Source organism: Rana temporaria, chromosome 4, assembly GCF_905171775.1.
Source record: "Rana temporaria chromosome 4, aRanTem1.1, whole genome shotgun sequence".
In the NCBI taxonomy this organism is placed as follows: Eukaryota; Metazoa; Chordata; class Amphibia; order Anura; family Ranidae; genus Rana; species Rana temporaria.
Window position 1 is genome coordinate 271032970 of NC_053492.1, and position 14999 is coordinate 271047968.

Here is a 14999-nt window from a genome sequence, read left to right on the forward strand (position 1 = left end):
TGAACCATTTGAATACAATTTTTGTGTTTTCTTTAAAGGAAATTAAATATTTATTTACGCTTTTTTAATAACGACTCTCATACATATCAATCATGATTTCCTGCGCCATGTTGATGACCTTGTCTAAGTGTTATTTTAAAGAGCAGAAGATTTTGATGCCCCCTATAAATGTAAATGCAGCTGCATGGGATTAATAGAACCATTAATCTGAGCCTTGTTGGAAGTCTGGATGTTCAGAAACTGCCACTGTTTATTGATTTTAAGTATAGAGAAATTCCAGACCTAAGCACTAATATAGACATAACATCAAGGAGAGAATGAGGACCAATATGGAAGTTGGCACTCTTAACAAAGGCCTTGTATAAAATGGTTGCTGGTCAGCACTGTTTCAAGTACTTCAATGTATATGATAATTTATCTGCAATGAGTTATTTCAATAAAGCTGAATAAATGGAGTTTATAATGTAGTAATCCTGTTTTCTCCATGTGATTAATAGTGTTGCTCACGAATATTCGCATTGCGAATATTCGACTCGAATATAGCATATTCGAGAAATCGCGCTATATTTCGAAATTCGCGGTGAATATTCGCAATTCCGAATATTCGATTTTTTACAATTTTTTTTTTTAATCAGATCACATCCTAGATATCTCCATCGACGTCTAAAAGCATTGCTGGTATCATTAGAGACCCTGGGCCGAGTAGCTGAAGCGTTCATTGAATTTTCCAGAAAGATCGCAATGCGATTATTCGGCAAACGCAATATCGCGCGATTATTTTCCTCGCCCCGATCTTCCGCATCAGAGCGATTTTTACAGTTTCATTTTTAAAACAGATCACATCCTAGTGATCTCCATAGACGTCTGAAAGCATTGCTGGTATGATTAGAGCCATTGGGCCGAGTAGCTGAAGCGATCATTTTATATTGCCGAATATTCGCAATGCGAATATTCGGCAATAGGAATATTGCGCGATTATTTGCTCCGCCCTTTTGCATCAGAGCCAATCAGAGTTCTCCTTCCACACTCGTCACAGGTTAGCAACCAATAGGAACCTGCCTGCATGGACATTATATAAGCTCACTCCCAGCACCATTTCATTGCAGATTCAGAAGCTGGCTATAGAGTGTGGAGGCTGTTTCTGTGTTCCTGGTTTCCTGTGTCTTTGTTCTTGATTGATTTAGATCATCACCAGCATTGCTATTTAGTGATTCCAGTGGATCTTTTCCAGTATATCAACTGCTTTTTTCAAAGCAATAGACCCAAGAGCTTTTTTCAAAGCTACGTTTTGTGCTGTTTTGTGCTGTTTTTTTCATTTGTGTTACTGTTTGATCCTGCAATCCTCCCTGTTCAGTTATATTTGCAAGAGATTTCAGAACACATTTTGCTGAGCTTTATAAAAGAGCTTTTCTAAAAGCTAAGTTTTGTTCATCTTGTGTTACTGTTAGATCTTGCAGGTTCGCTGTTCAGTGATATTTGATAGGCATCTCAGTTCAAATTTTGTTTAGTTTTCCCTAAAGAGCTTTTATAAAAGCTAAGTTTTGTGTTCAGTTTAGTTAAATTTTGTGTAGTAAGTGTACACACTGTTAGTGTACATTTATTTCATCTAGCTTAGCTTAGTGTGTGTTTAGTGTCTGTGTTTTGTGTTTAAAAAAAAAAAAAAAAAAAAAAGTTAGTGTTTGTTTAGTGCTTTTTTTTTTTTCTTTAATTTTGTAGTCCTTGTCTGGTGTACTACTTTTCTTATAGTTTAGTAGCTGTCTGTGTACGTCTTTGTCTGCGTGCCTGTCTTGTAAAAAAAACACAAAAACACATTTTGTTCACATTTCCCCCCCCCAATAAAGTTTACCCCCCCCACACACATATCAGCAATAATGAGCGGCATCCGTGGCCGTGGCAGCAGGGGTAGGGGAGTTACTCCCAGTGCTGGATCGCTGCCAGCACGGGGTACCTCTCGTGCCCCTACTAGTGGTAGAGGATCGGGTGCAAGGGGAGTACGCCTGATCCGGGAGTTCTTCCCATCGGGCAGCCGCCCGATATTGCCATCTCAGGCTCAAGTAGTGGTGGACTACATGGGGCACAGCAGTGCCACTGAGTCGTCGGTCCCGACTCACAGTAGTACCACCATTACACCGTTGCCTGTACTACCCCCCCCCCCAGCCCCCAAGAGTCCAGCATCTTACTGTTCGACAGCGACAGTGATAGGGATCTCTTGGGGGAGGCCATGCATCAGGCAGACCTCCAGCTCTGTCCTGATGGTCAGGACCTTTTTGAAGGGATGGATGAGGAGGATGGGATACCTGCTGGCAGTATCCCAGAGACATCCCTTCAAACTGGTGCTGCTGTTTTGGTGCAGGAAACAGCAGCACCTAGTCAGACCCAGGCGTGGGTGAGGGGACAGCGGAGCCAGGCTAGAGGCTCCATGTCACGTGGTTCCCTCAGACCAACACATCTCAGCCCTTGGTCTGACATCTCTGGGGGCGAAGAGGGTGACCCATCATGGTTGCCATCTGACGCGTCGGCTCACTACGTCAGTGACGACGGGGAAGGTAGGCACCCTGGTGAAACGGTGCGCCAGGTCACCACCAGGGAGACCATCGTCAGGGTCTCCACTGGTGATGGCAGCAGGAGGTGTCAGGAGGAGGAGCAGCAGCAGCAGCAGCAGCAGCAGGCAGCTCCACCTGTGCGCACCGAATCCCAGCAGGTGCAAGTAAGCGTCACCCCATCTGACAGGAGGGCGGTGCTGAAGTCACCTGTCTGGAATTTCTTTACCCTGGTGGCAGACAACCCTACCGTGGCCATCTGCCGGATTTGTAAAGTGAGGGTGAAGAGAGGGAAGTGTTTGGCTCGGGTGGGTACCACAGCCCTGAACCAGCACCTGAGGATAAACCACTGGGCGTTGTATGACGAGATGAAGCGTGGTGGTGGTAGCAGCGCCACCACCACAAGTGAGCAGGGTACAGCAGCCCCTGCCACATCTTCATCTGTTTCCAGCAGGTCATGCCCCCCCGCTCCCTCTAGTAGAGGTACTGGTACCGGCAGCCAGACCTCTACTTCCACAGCACCCTCCACGTCTGTGTCCCGCACTGCCGTCCGGCGCCAGGCGTCGATTTCAGACGCCTTTGACCGCACCACTCCCTTCCCCCCTGGAGACCGACGTGTGCGTTCCCTCAATGGGCTCCTGGCAAGGGTTATTGCCCAACATCTGCTGCCCTTCAACATAGTTGACAGCAACCCCTTCAGGCAGATGTTGGAGCAGGCCCAACCCCAATGGCGTGTCCCCAGCCGCCATTTCTTTGCCAGGACTGGTGTCCCTGCCCTACACCAGCACATTGTGCAGAATGTAACCCTGTCGCTGGATCACGCTGTCAGCGACAGGGTTCATCTGACAATGGATGGCTGGACCAGCAGGCATGGGCAGGGACGCTACATCAGCTTCACGGCCCATTGGGTTTCCCTCCGAGGCGTCGGTGAGGGATCGTCGGCAACCGATCTTGTGGTGCCGCCCCGGGGTGTCCAGGGGAGAACTGCTGGTCTCCCTCAAGCCACTGTCTCCGCAGCTGCTGAGCCTTCCAGCAAGCGCCCCCGTAGCTACTCAAGTGTGGGGCACGTGCGCTGTCAGGCCGTGCTCCAGCTTGTTAGTTTAGGGGACCTGTCATGAAATACCTCAGCCACCAGATGGCGCTAGCGGCACATCGGCGCGCGCGGGGCACACGCAATCGCGGCAACGGCGCGCACGGGCACGCGCACCGGCGGCAACGGCGCGCACGGGCACGCGCACCGGCGGCAACGGCGCACGGGCACGTGCAAACGGCAATTCGGCGCCAAAACAAGGTACTTAAGGCGTCCTGGGAGTCTGGCCCCTTGCTGTCCGGTCTGAAGTGTTTCCTGAACCTGCCAGTACCTGTTACCCCTGCTTGAATCCTAATCCTGATACCCGGCTTGTTCCTGTTGATCCTGTCTTCCGCCTGCCCCGACCTTTTGGCTTGCTCCGACCATCCCTCTGCCTCATCCCTGGTACTCTGCCGCCCGCCTGTTACTGACCCGGCTTGACGACCCCTCTACCATCCTGACCTCCCTGCGCCTGATCGGCTGGTCCAGCTTCTCTCCGGCTTCTGGGACTCGCACTGTCTTCTGGGACTTGTTGCTGCTTGATCTTCCAGACCTCTTCCCACCAGTCTGCTACTTGCCAGGCTGCACCTGCCTTCCAGAGACTCCATCAGATCCTGCAGAAGCGACCAACAGCCCCTGCATCAGCGTCTCTCCAGGCGCTTGTGCGACTCTGCATTTCCGTTCCTCCTGTCTACTCTATCAGGGGTCCCGGAATCAGAGGAGTAACGGCTGCCACTTCCTGCACGTCGGGCTCACCCTCTGAGGTACGTGACAGTACCGGACAGCCATGTCCGAGCCCGCGCAGGGAGTGGATCCTATGCAGGAACTTTGCCGCCATCTTGAGGGACTGACCCAGGCCGTCCGAACCTTACAAGAAGGCTACACGCGTTTGGAGAATCGTGTCCAGGCTCTATCTACTCCCACCACCGCTGCAGCGGCTTCTGGGGCATCTGCTTCCCCATCCGTGATCATGCTGCCGCCCGAACCCAAAGTCCCTATGCCCGAGAGGTTCGCGGGTGAACGTAGTAGATACCGGGCCTTCCGCAATGCTTGCGAACTGTACTTTGCTCTGCAGCCACGGACCTTTTCGTTAGAAGCCACTAAAGTGGGTTTCGCCATCTCACTGCTGTCTGGCGAACCGCAAGCTTGGGCCCATCGCCTCCTGGAAAACAAAGATCCATCACTTGACAATGTTACTACCTTTTTCCAAGCCATGTCTCTGCTGTATGAGGACCCTCACCAGGCCGCCTCCGCGGAGGCCGCTTTGCACGCCCTGCAACAGGGTCGCAGACCAGCAGAGGACTATGTGTCCGAGTTTCGCAGATGGAGCTCAGACACAACCTGGAATGACTCGGCCCTCTGCTACCAATTCCGCCTTGGTCTTTCTGAGCCACTGAAGGACGAACTGGCCCGGGTAGGAGTTCCAGGGACCCTGGAGGCATTAATTAACCTGACCATCCAGATCGATCGGCGCCTGAGGGAGCGCCGAACGGAAAGGACCACTACCCCATCTCGTCCGGTCTGGATGCTGCCACGGGTGCCTCCCGTTTCCAGTATAGTTCCTCCGGTTCCTTCAGCCTCATCTATTCCTGACACCTCAGAGCCCATGCAGTTGGGTCTCCTCCGTCCTTCCCTGACGCCCGAAGAACGACAACGCCGCAGGGTCAACAACTTATGCCTGTATTGCGGAGAGGCCGGGCACTACGTGAGGACCTGTCCTGCCAAACTTCGTAAGTGTCTGTCCATGTCTTCCGTTCACCTACCTGTTCTGCCAAGTAATTCCGCTCATCTGGCTATTCCTATTCTCTTCCAGCTTCCAGGAGAGTCCATCCAAGTCAGCGCTATAATTGACTCAGGGGCCTGCAGCTGCTTTTTGGACCAGTCTTTCGCCATCAAGCATCGGATCCCTCTTCGTCCCAGGACTACTGGACTCTCTGTTTACCTAGCGGATGGCTCGGTGCTAAAATCCGGACCAGTCACCCGAGAAACCCAGCCTCTACCCACCACCATTGCTGAAAATCACCATGAATTGCTATGCCTAGATGTGATTCACTCTCCCCTGTTTCCTGTCATACTGGGGGTACCATGGCTTCAAATTCACAACCCGCAGATTGACTGGACCACGGGCAGGGTCAGCTTCGGTTCTCTGTTCTGCCGACAGCACTGCTTGCAGGTGTCACCTCCTCCTCTGCCTTTACTTTGTATGGACTTCGACATCGAGACCCGTCAATCTGTTCCAGAAGCTTACCACGACTACCTGGATGTTTTCAGCAAGAAGGGGGCTGAGACCCTTCCACCACACAGGGCCTACGATTGCCCCATTGAACTCCTTCCAGGTGCTGAAGTTCCCTTCGGAAGGATCTTTCCCTTAACAGGACTTGAACTAGAGACTTTAAAAACATACATCGATGAAAGTCTGAGGAAGGGGTTCATCCGCCCATCCACATCACCCGCGGGAGCAGGCATCTTTTTTGTGGAAAAAAAAGACCATTCCCTTCGCCCTTGTGTGGACTATCGGGAACTTAATAAGATAACAATTAAGAACCGGTACCCTCTCCCCTTGGTGCCTGAACTGTTTCAACGTCTTGGGTCCGCGGTTGTCTTTACCAAACTAGACCTCCGTGGGGCCTACAACTTAGTCCGCATACGTGAAGGGGATGAGTGGAAAACCGCTTTTCGTACCCGTTTCGGGCACTTCGAATATTTAGTCATGCCCTTCGGGCTCTGTAACGCCCCAGCAACGTTCCAACACTTCGTGAATGACATTTTTAGAGACTACCTGGACCTCTTTGTCATCATTTATCTGGACGATATCCTGATCTTCTCCCCTTCTCTGGAAAAACACCGGCTACACGTCAGGAATGTACTTGAGCGTCTCCGAACCCACGGACTGTATGCCAAACCCGATAAATGCGAGTTCGAACGCTCAAGTATACAGTTCCTGGGGCTTATAATTTCCATAAAAGGCGTTGAGATGGACCCCCAGAAGGTCTCAGCGATTCTCGACTGGCCAGCACCTACGGACCGAAAGGGCGTTCAGCGATTTGTCGGTTTCTCAAATTTTTATAGGAAATTCATCAGAGCGTTCTCCAGCATCATTGCTCCTATAACGGATTTGACCAAACAGACTGCTCGTTTCCGCTGGACTACAGAAGCCCAAACAGCCTTTGAAACCCTGAAGAACTTGTTCACTTCGGCATCCATTCTCAGACACCCCGACGCGAGTTTGCCATACATTCTTGAGGTGGATGCGTCTGAAACCGCGGTTGGGGCAGTTCTTTCGCAGAGACAGGGCCCCAAGGCTCTGTTACACCCCGTTGCTTACTTCTCCCGTAAGTTGTCTGAAGCAGAAAGAAATTATGACGTCGGGGACCGAGAGTTGTTGGCAATAAAGGCCGCTCTGGAGGAGTGGCGTTACCTCCTGGAGGGCGCAGCGCACCCAATTTTAATTTACACTGACCACAAGAATCTCGAGTACCTGAAGGTGGCCAAGAGACTTAAACCACGCCAGGCCAGATGGGCACTTTTTTTTACGAGATTCTCTTTTCATATCACATACAGGCCAGGGTCAAAAAACACCAAGCCGGATGCTCTTTCCCGCATGTACGGAGATTCAGGGTCTCTCAGTCCCCCTGACACCATCTTGTCATCTGGGAACTTTCTATTGTTACAAAGGGACTTATTACCGCAAATCAGGCAAGCCTCTGCTGGAATTTTCCCTTTATCTGGTTCGGAGCTGCAGTCCAGGGACGGTTTGCTATGGCATCAGGACAAGATCTTCGTGCCCGAGAGTCTACGAATTGATGTTCTGAGCTCTTGTCACGATCATGAGTTGGCCGGTCACTTTGGGATACAAAAAACCTCGGAACTTTTGCAACGCACCTTTTGGTGGCCTCAACTTCTGAAGGACTGCAAGGACTATGTGGAGTCTTGCACCACGTGCATTCGCAACAAGGGAAGCAAGCTTAGAGCCTGGGGACTCCTTAAACCGTTATCAGTGCCAGAGAGACCATGGAGAATGATCTCCATGGATTTCATTGTGGAACTTCCCCCATCAGAAGGCTTCACCACTATCTTTGTGGTCGTGGACAGGCTCTCAAAGATGGCACACTTTGTCCCTTTGAAAGGCACACCCTCTGCCCCGGAAACAGCCAAAGTTTTCATCAGGGAAATTGTTAGGCTTCACGGCGTCCCAGCGGACATCGTGTCCGATCGGGGGGTGCAGTTCACGTCTAGGTTCTGGAGGGCACTCTGCAGTAGTCTCAAAATCGGTCTCTCCTTTTCATCAGCATACCACCCACAGTCAAATGGGCAGACGGAGAGAACAAATCAAACTCTTGAGCAGTATCTCCGCTGCTTCTCCTCGTTCTCTCAAGAAGATTGGGTGTCCCTGCTGCCCTTAGCGGAATTCGCTTACAATAATTCTATTCACTCCGCCACCAAACAGTCACCCTTTTATGCCAACTACGGGTTTCATCCTCTGTTCCTGTCTAATTCTATTCCGGAGAGTACGGTACCCGCTGTCCAGGATACTCTAAACTTTTTCAACACAAATAACAGGATCCTGCAGGAGACAATGACTAAGACACAGGAACGCAATAAAGAGATCTTTGACAGGGGAAGAAGAGGAGAACTCAATCTGGAACCTGGAACCAAAGTTTATTTGTCCACTCTGAATCTAAGACTTGCATGTCCCACGAAGAAGCTAGGCCCTAAATTTGTGGGCCCCTTCTCTGTTAAAAGAAAGATAAATGAGGTAGCCTACGAACTTGATTTACCAGAAACCTTTCGAATTCATCCAGTCTTCCATGTTGCTTTGCTCAAGCCGGATGTTCCCAATCCCTTTCCTGAACGAGATACTGGTCCCCCAGAACCGGTATTAGTCAATGGGGAAGAAGAATTTGAGGTAGAATCCATCCTTGATTGCAGGAGGAGACGCAACCAAATTCAGTTCCTCGTTAAATGGAAGGGGTATGGGCCCGAGGAGAATTCATGGGAACCAGAGGACAACATACATGCTGAGAGACTAATCCAATCATTTAAGGACTCGCATCCACTGGAGATGTCTCGATTGGGCATCCGGAGGCTGCCCATTGGAGGGGGGCAATGTCATGAAATACCTCAGCCACCAGATGGCGCTAGCGGCACATCGGCGCGCGCGGGGCACACGCAATCGCGGCAACGGCGCGCACGGGCACGCGCACCGGCGGCAACGGCGCGCACGGGCACGCGCACCGGCGGCAACGGCGCACGGGCACGTGCAAACGGCAATTCGGCGCCAAAACAAGGTACTTAAGGCGTCCTGGGAGTCTGGCCCCTTGCTGTCCGGTCTGAAGTGTTTCCTGAACCTGCCAGTACCTGTTACCCCTGCTTGAATCCTAATCCTGATACCCGGCTTGTTCCTGTTGATCCTGTCTTCCGCCTGCCCCGACCTTTTGGCTTGCTCCGACCATCCCTCTGCCTCATCCCTGGTACTCTGCCGCCCGCCTGTTACTGACCCGGCTTGACGACCCCTCTACCATCCTGACCTCCCTGCGCCTGATCGGCTGGTCCAGCTTCTCTCCGGCTTCTGGGACTCGCACTGTCTTCTGGGACTTGTTGCTGCTTGATCTTCCAGACCTCTTCCCACCAGTCTGCTACTTGCCAGGCTGCACCTGCCTTCCAGAGACTCCATCAGATCCTGCAGAAGCGACCAACAGCCCCTGCATCAGCGTCTCTCCAGGCGCTTGTGCGACTCTGCATTTCCGTTCCTCCTGTCTACTCTATCAGGGGTCCCGGAATCAGAGGAGTAACGGCTGCCACTTCCTGCACGTCGGGCTCACCCTCTGAGGTACGTGACAGGACCGGAGACACACTGCAGAAGAAGTGCTGAAAGCACTTCAAGCTCAGGTCCAGAAGTGGCTGACACCCCGAAGGCTCCAGCCAGGTATGGTTGTCTGCGATAACGGCAGCAACCTACTCGCCGCCCTCCATGCTGGCAGTCTGACGCACGTGCCCTGTCTGGCACATGTCCTCAACCTGGTGGTGCAGAAGTTCCTGCGCACTTATCCAGGGTTGAGTGACATTGTGGCAAAGGCGCGTAGGATTGCCAGCCACTTCAGGCGCTCCCCAACCGCTACCGCGTCCCTGTCCAAATTGCAGCGGAAGTACAATCTGCCCCTTCACAGGCTGATTGTGGACAGTGTGACGCGGTGGAACTCCACCCTCCACATGCTGAAGAGGTTGTGGGAGCAGCAAAGGGCGGTGAGGGAGTACCTGATGGAACTAGGCACTGAGAGGGCTTCACCACAACTCCCTTTCATCGCCTGTGCGCAGTGGGGGCAGATAAACCAGGTCTGCCAAGTGTTGTCCTCCTTCGAGCAGGCGACCAAGATGGTCAGCAGTGAGCAAATTGGCCTCAATAGCGTGCTGCCAATACTGTTCATGCTGGAGAGGACACTAGATCGCCTGCTCGAGGCTGGGGAGAGTGCCTTGGTGGAGCAGGAGGAGTCAGAAATGCTCCACCGAGACCAGGGCCAGGACCAGGAGGAGGAGGAGGAGGAGGAGGATGATGATGAAGAGGAGGAGGAGGTGGTTGCTGGTGTCGTCCCGGAGTCAGGGCCTGGTCAGGAGGGAGAGCCGGTGTTGGGGGCACCGATAGTCCGGGGGTTGGGCATGTCTGAGTTTGACCAGCAGCGCCTCAGGGATGAAGAGTCGCACCTCATTCACCTGGCCAGCATTGAGGAGTCACAGCGGGCTGTGCTCTTCCCCATGGCTGCCCACATGCTGAGATGCCTCAGGAGGGACCCCCGGGTTAAGACCATCAAGACGAGGGATGATTTCTGGATGGCCACCCTTTTGGATCCCAGGTGCAAGGGGAAACTGGAGCAGTTCATCCCAGCCAGCCGGAGGCAGCACCGGATGGAGGAACTGCAGGCAGCCATTGTCAGACGGTTGGAGCAGGCAACTCCCCGGCCTCCAGTTGTCCCCCCTCATCTCACCCAGCAGGTGGCTGCACCCAGCTGCAGCCGAGCAGGGGACCTAATGGAAGAGATGAGGATGTTCTTCCAAACCGAGCGACCCAGTACCACCACCAGCAGCAGCAGCAGCAGTCACCACCAGCGGCTGGCCCACATGGTGGCAGACTACATGGCGTCCGTCGGTGCTTCTGACAGTATGAGCACCGACGACCCCATGGAGTACTGGGTTGCCAGATTGGACACCTGCCGCGAGCTCGCTCAGTATGCGCTGGAGTTATTGTCTTGCCCCCCCTCCAGCGTACTATCTGAGCGGACATTCAGCGTGGCAGGTGGGGTGGTCACGGACAAGAGGACCCGTCTGTCCACAGACTCCGTGGACAGACTCACATTCATAAAGATGAATGAGTCCTGGATCGGCGGTGACTTTCTGGCACCCGTCGTCGGTTCAGGGCGCTGAAGGGTCCCTTGCCATGCATTCCCTGATGAAGCCCCGGACCTGATGTATTTACAGTGCTGAATATAACTATTTCAACATCAGAGAAAATCAATGTTAATATTTGGTACAGTAGGCTTTCTTTGCAATTACAGCGGTCAAACATTTCTTGTAGTTTTACACCAGCTTTGCACACACTGGAGGAGGGATTTTGGCCCACTCCTCCACACAGATCTTCTCTACATCAGTCATGTTTCTGGGCTATCGCTGAGAAACACGGAGTTTGAGCTCCCTCCAAAGATTCTCTATTGGGTTTAGGTCTGGAGACTGGCTAGGCCACGCCAGAACCTTGATATGCTCCTTACAGAGCCAATCCTTGGTTATCCTGGCTGTGTGCTTTGGGTCATTCTCATGTTGGAAGACCCAGCCTCGACCCATCTTCAAAGCTCTAACTCAGGGAAGGAGGTTGTTGCCCAAAATCTTGCAATACATGGCCCCGGTCATCCTCTCCTTAATACAGTGCAGTCACCCTGTCCCATGTGCAGAAAAACACCACCAAAGCATGATGCTACCACCCCCATGCTTCACATTAGGGATGGCGTTCTTGGCATGGTACTCATCATTATTCTTCCTCCGAACACGGTTAGTGAAATTATGATCAAAAAATTATATTATAGTCTCATCTGACCACATGATTTTCTCCCATGACTCCTTTGGATCAGTCAAGACAATTATGTCAGAAGTTATTTCACACCCTATATACTCTTATTAAGACTGCTGTACATCATGGCAACTCCTGCCCATGTGATATGACTCTGTATCAACTACTACTGTTAATACTACTACTGCTGCTTCAGCTGCTGCTGCCGCCCAGTCAATACACCTATGTCAGCAGTTGTTTAACACTCTATATACTCTTATTCCTACTGCTGTTCATCATGGCACCTCCTGCCCATGTGATATGACTCTGTATCAACTACTACTGTTAATACTACTACTACTGCTGCTTCTGCTGCTGCTGCTGCCGCCCAGTCAATACACCTATCTCAGCAGTTATTTCACACTCTATATACTCTTATTAAGACTGCTGTACATCATGGCAACTCCTGCCCATGTGATATGACTCTGTATCAACTACTACTGTTAATACTACTACTGCTGCTTCAGCTGCTGCTGCCGCCCAGTCAATACACCTATGTCAGCAGTTATTTCACACTCTATATACTCTTATTAAGACTGCTGTACATCATGGCAACTCCAGCCCATGTGATATGACTCTGTATCAACTACTACTGTTAATACTACTACTGCTGCTTCAGCTGCTGCTGCCGCCCAGTCAATACACCTATGTCAGCAGTTGTTTAACACTCTATATACTCTTATTAAGACTGCTGTACTTCATGGCAACTCCTGCCCATGTGATATGACTCTGTATCAACTACTACTGTTAATACTACTACTGCTGCTTCTGCTGCTGCTGCCGCCCAGTCAATACACCTATGTCAGCAGTTATTTCACACTCTATATACTCTTATTAAGACTGCTGTACATCATGGCAACTCCAGCCCATGTGATATGACTCTGTATCAACTACTACTGTTAATACTACTACTGCTGCTTCAGCTGCTGCTGCCGCCCAGTCAATACACCTATGTCAGCAGTTATTTCACACTCTATATACTCTTATTAAGACTGCTGTACATCATGGCAACTCCAGCCCATGTGATATGACTCTGTATCAACTACTACTGTTAATACTACTGCTGCTGCTTCTGCTGCTGCTGCTGCCCAGTCAAGACACCTATGTCAGCAGTTATTTGACACTCTATATACTCCTATTCCTACTGCTGTTCATCATGGCACCTCCTGCCCATGTGATATGACTCTGTATCAACTACTACTGTTAATACTACTGCTGCTTCTGCTGCTGCTGCCCAGTCAAGACACCTATGTCAGCAGTTATTTGACACTCTATATACTCCTATTCCTACTGCTGTTCATCATGGCACCTCCTGCCCATGTGATATGACTCTGTATCAACTACTACTGTTAATACTACTACTGCTGCTTCTGCTGCCCAGTCAAGACACCTATGTCAGCAGTTATTTCACACCCTATATACTCTTATTAAGACTGCTGTTCATCATGGCACCTCTTGCCCGAGTGATTTGACACTGTATTGTCAATGTCTACTACTACTATTACAGCTCAGTCAAGACACCTGTGTCCCAATTTTTTGGTACACTATTGACTACTATGACCACTACTGATGCTGTAAAGTATTCCCCAAGTGTTTTTATGCTATGTATTACTATTACCACTACTGCTTGTAAATCATGCCTGTGTGATACTTAGTGGGAATGCTTTAATAAGCATTCCTAGTATGGATACCCGTAAATGTATTAATCTTAATTAGTGTGAATGCTTTAATAAACATTTCCAGTATTGATATCCGTAAATTTAGTAATCTTATTATTCCTTACGTTTTTTGGTTCTGCGTAACTTCGGCATACTTTCAGCTATTGAGACCATTCAACTGTAAAAATGTTAGTCTCTTTCAGCAAATGATGGGACTTGTTCAAGTTTTTTCCTACTTTTTACACTTTTATAAATTTTTAGCTTTTAAGACCGTTTTTTTAACAATGAAGTCAATGAGAACATCCTTTTCCCCTTTGAATTCACATGCCCTGCCAAAAGTTTCAGCTACTTCATACTTTCACTTACAGACACTGAAAAAACTGTAAAGCGGTCACAAAATATTTAGCTATCCGGCTATGACTTTTCAGATCGTTATCGTTTACAATTTTTTGGTGAAAACGCAATTTACGTTTTGCGAATTTTTCACAAAAATGCGATAGGTTATAATGTAATCCTATGGAGGGGATTTAGAGTCTGTCATGTGACCTTAACATTCTAGATCTTTGTAATTAAAAATATCTTTACAAAAAGGGGAAACAAATTGGTCTCACGCCCACAAGATCTACTTTTCATACACAATTTTTATATCAAAACGTAGCTATGCTTGTCTGGTTTATGGCAATGTGATCAAGTCTGCGATACGTATTTTAGTTTTAGTTATTGGAGCAACAGCCAGAAATTATGTCTCATAGACTCTCATGTTAAATTATCTAAAAAATGTTGCTGCAGAACTCACAAAGACGCTCTTTTCTAAATCGCAGACATGGCCACATTTTTAAGTTTATCTACATAAATTTCATATCGATGCGTTTACAAGGGCCGTGTATTTCAAACGGTGTAGTCGTTGTATCAATTGCATGTACGTTTGAGGATTTATTAAGCTTTGTTTGGAGGCTTAAATCATGTATTAGATCTGTGAATTAAAAGCGTTTGTAATGTTATTTCTTTCTATAAATCACTTTCCTGACCTCAGTGCAATATTCCTCCTCACTGACCTGGGGGGGAGGGGAAACCTATTGAGGGGGGAGGGGCGACCAGGAAGTCAGCATACGCTATACTTTGCAGATAGAGAAAGAAGCTGTGTGTCCTAAAGATAGTGTAGTGGTTATGGTGAATGTCTTTGGCAAGGGGCTCACCAATTAAGCTATTCAGCATTCCCACTCGCATTTTCCTCAGGAAATGCATTGTCTAGTTATATTATATTTTAATACTCCTGCTGCTGCCTCCATGCTGAGTAAAGCTTCATGACCTCTCTGGCACAGCGGATCCACCAACAGCCTCCGCTACAAGCTACCAGACCGGATCTAAACAGCAAGTGTAACTATAACAATGAACCTTATGTTAAACACTGTTTTGCGGCATTTATACTGCAACCATTGGGCTGTCTGCAAGAGCTCATCTGCATTCTCTCTCTTTCTTGCTCTCCCTCTCTCTCTCTTTGTATATATATATATATTGTTGCTTTTGTTATGTTCATTTTTCAACTGTTTATTTTGTGTTCGTCGTGTCTGTGTCGTGTGCTTTAGTTTGTCCTAGGTTACTGTTAAATAAAATAATAGTATAAAATGTTTTTGCTTATT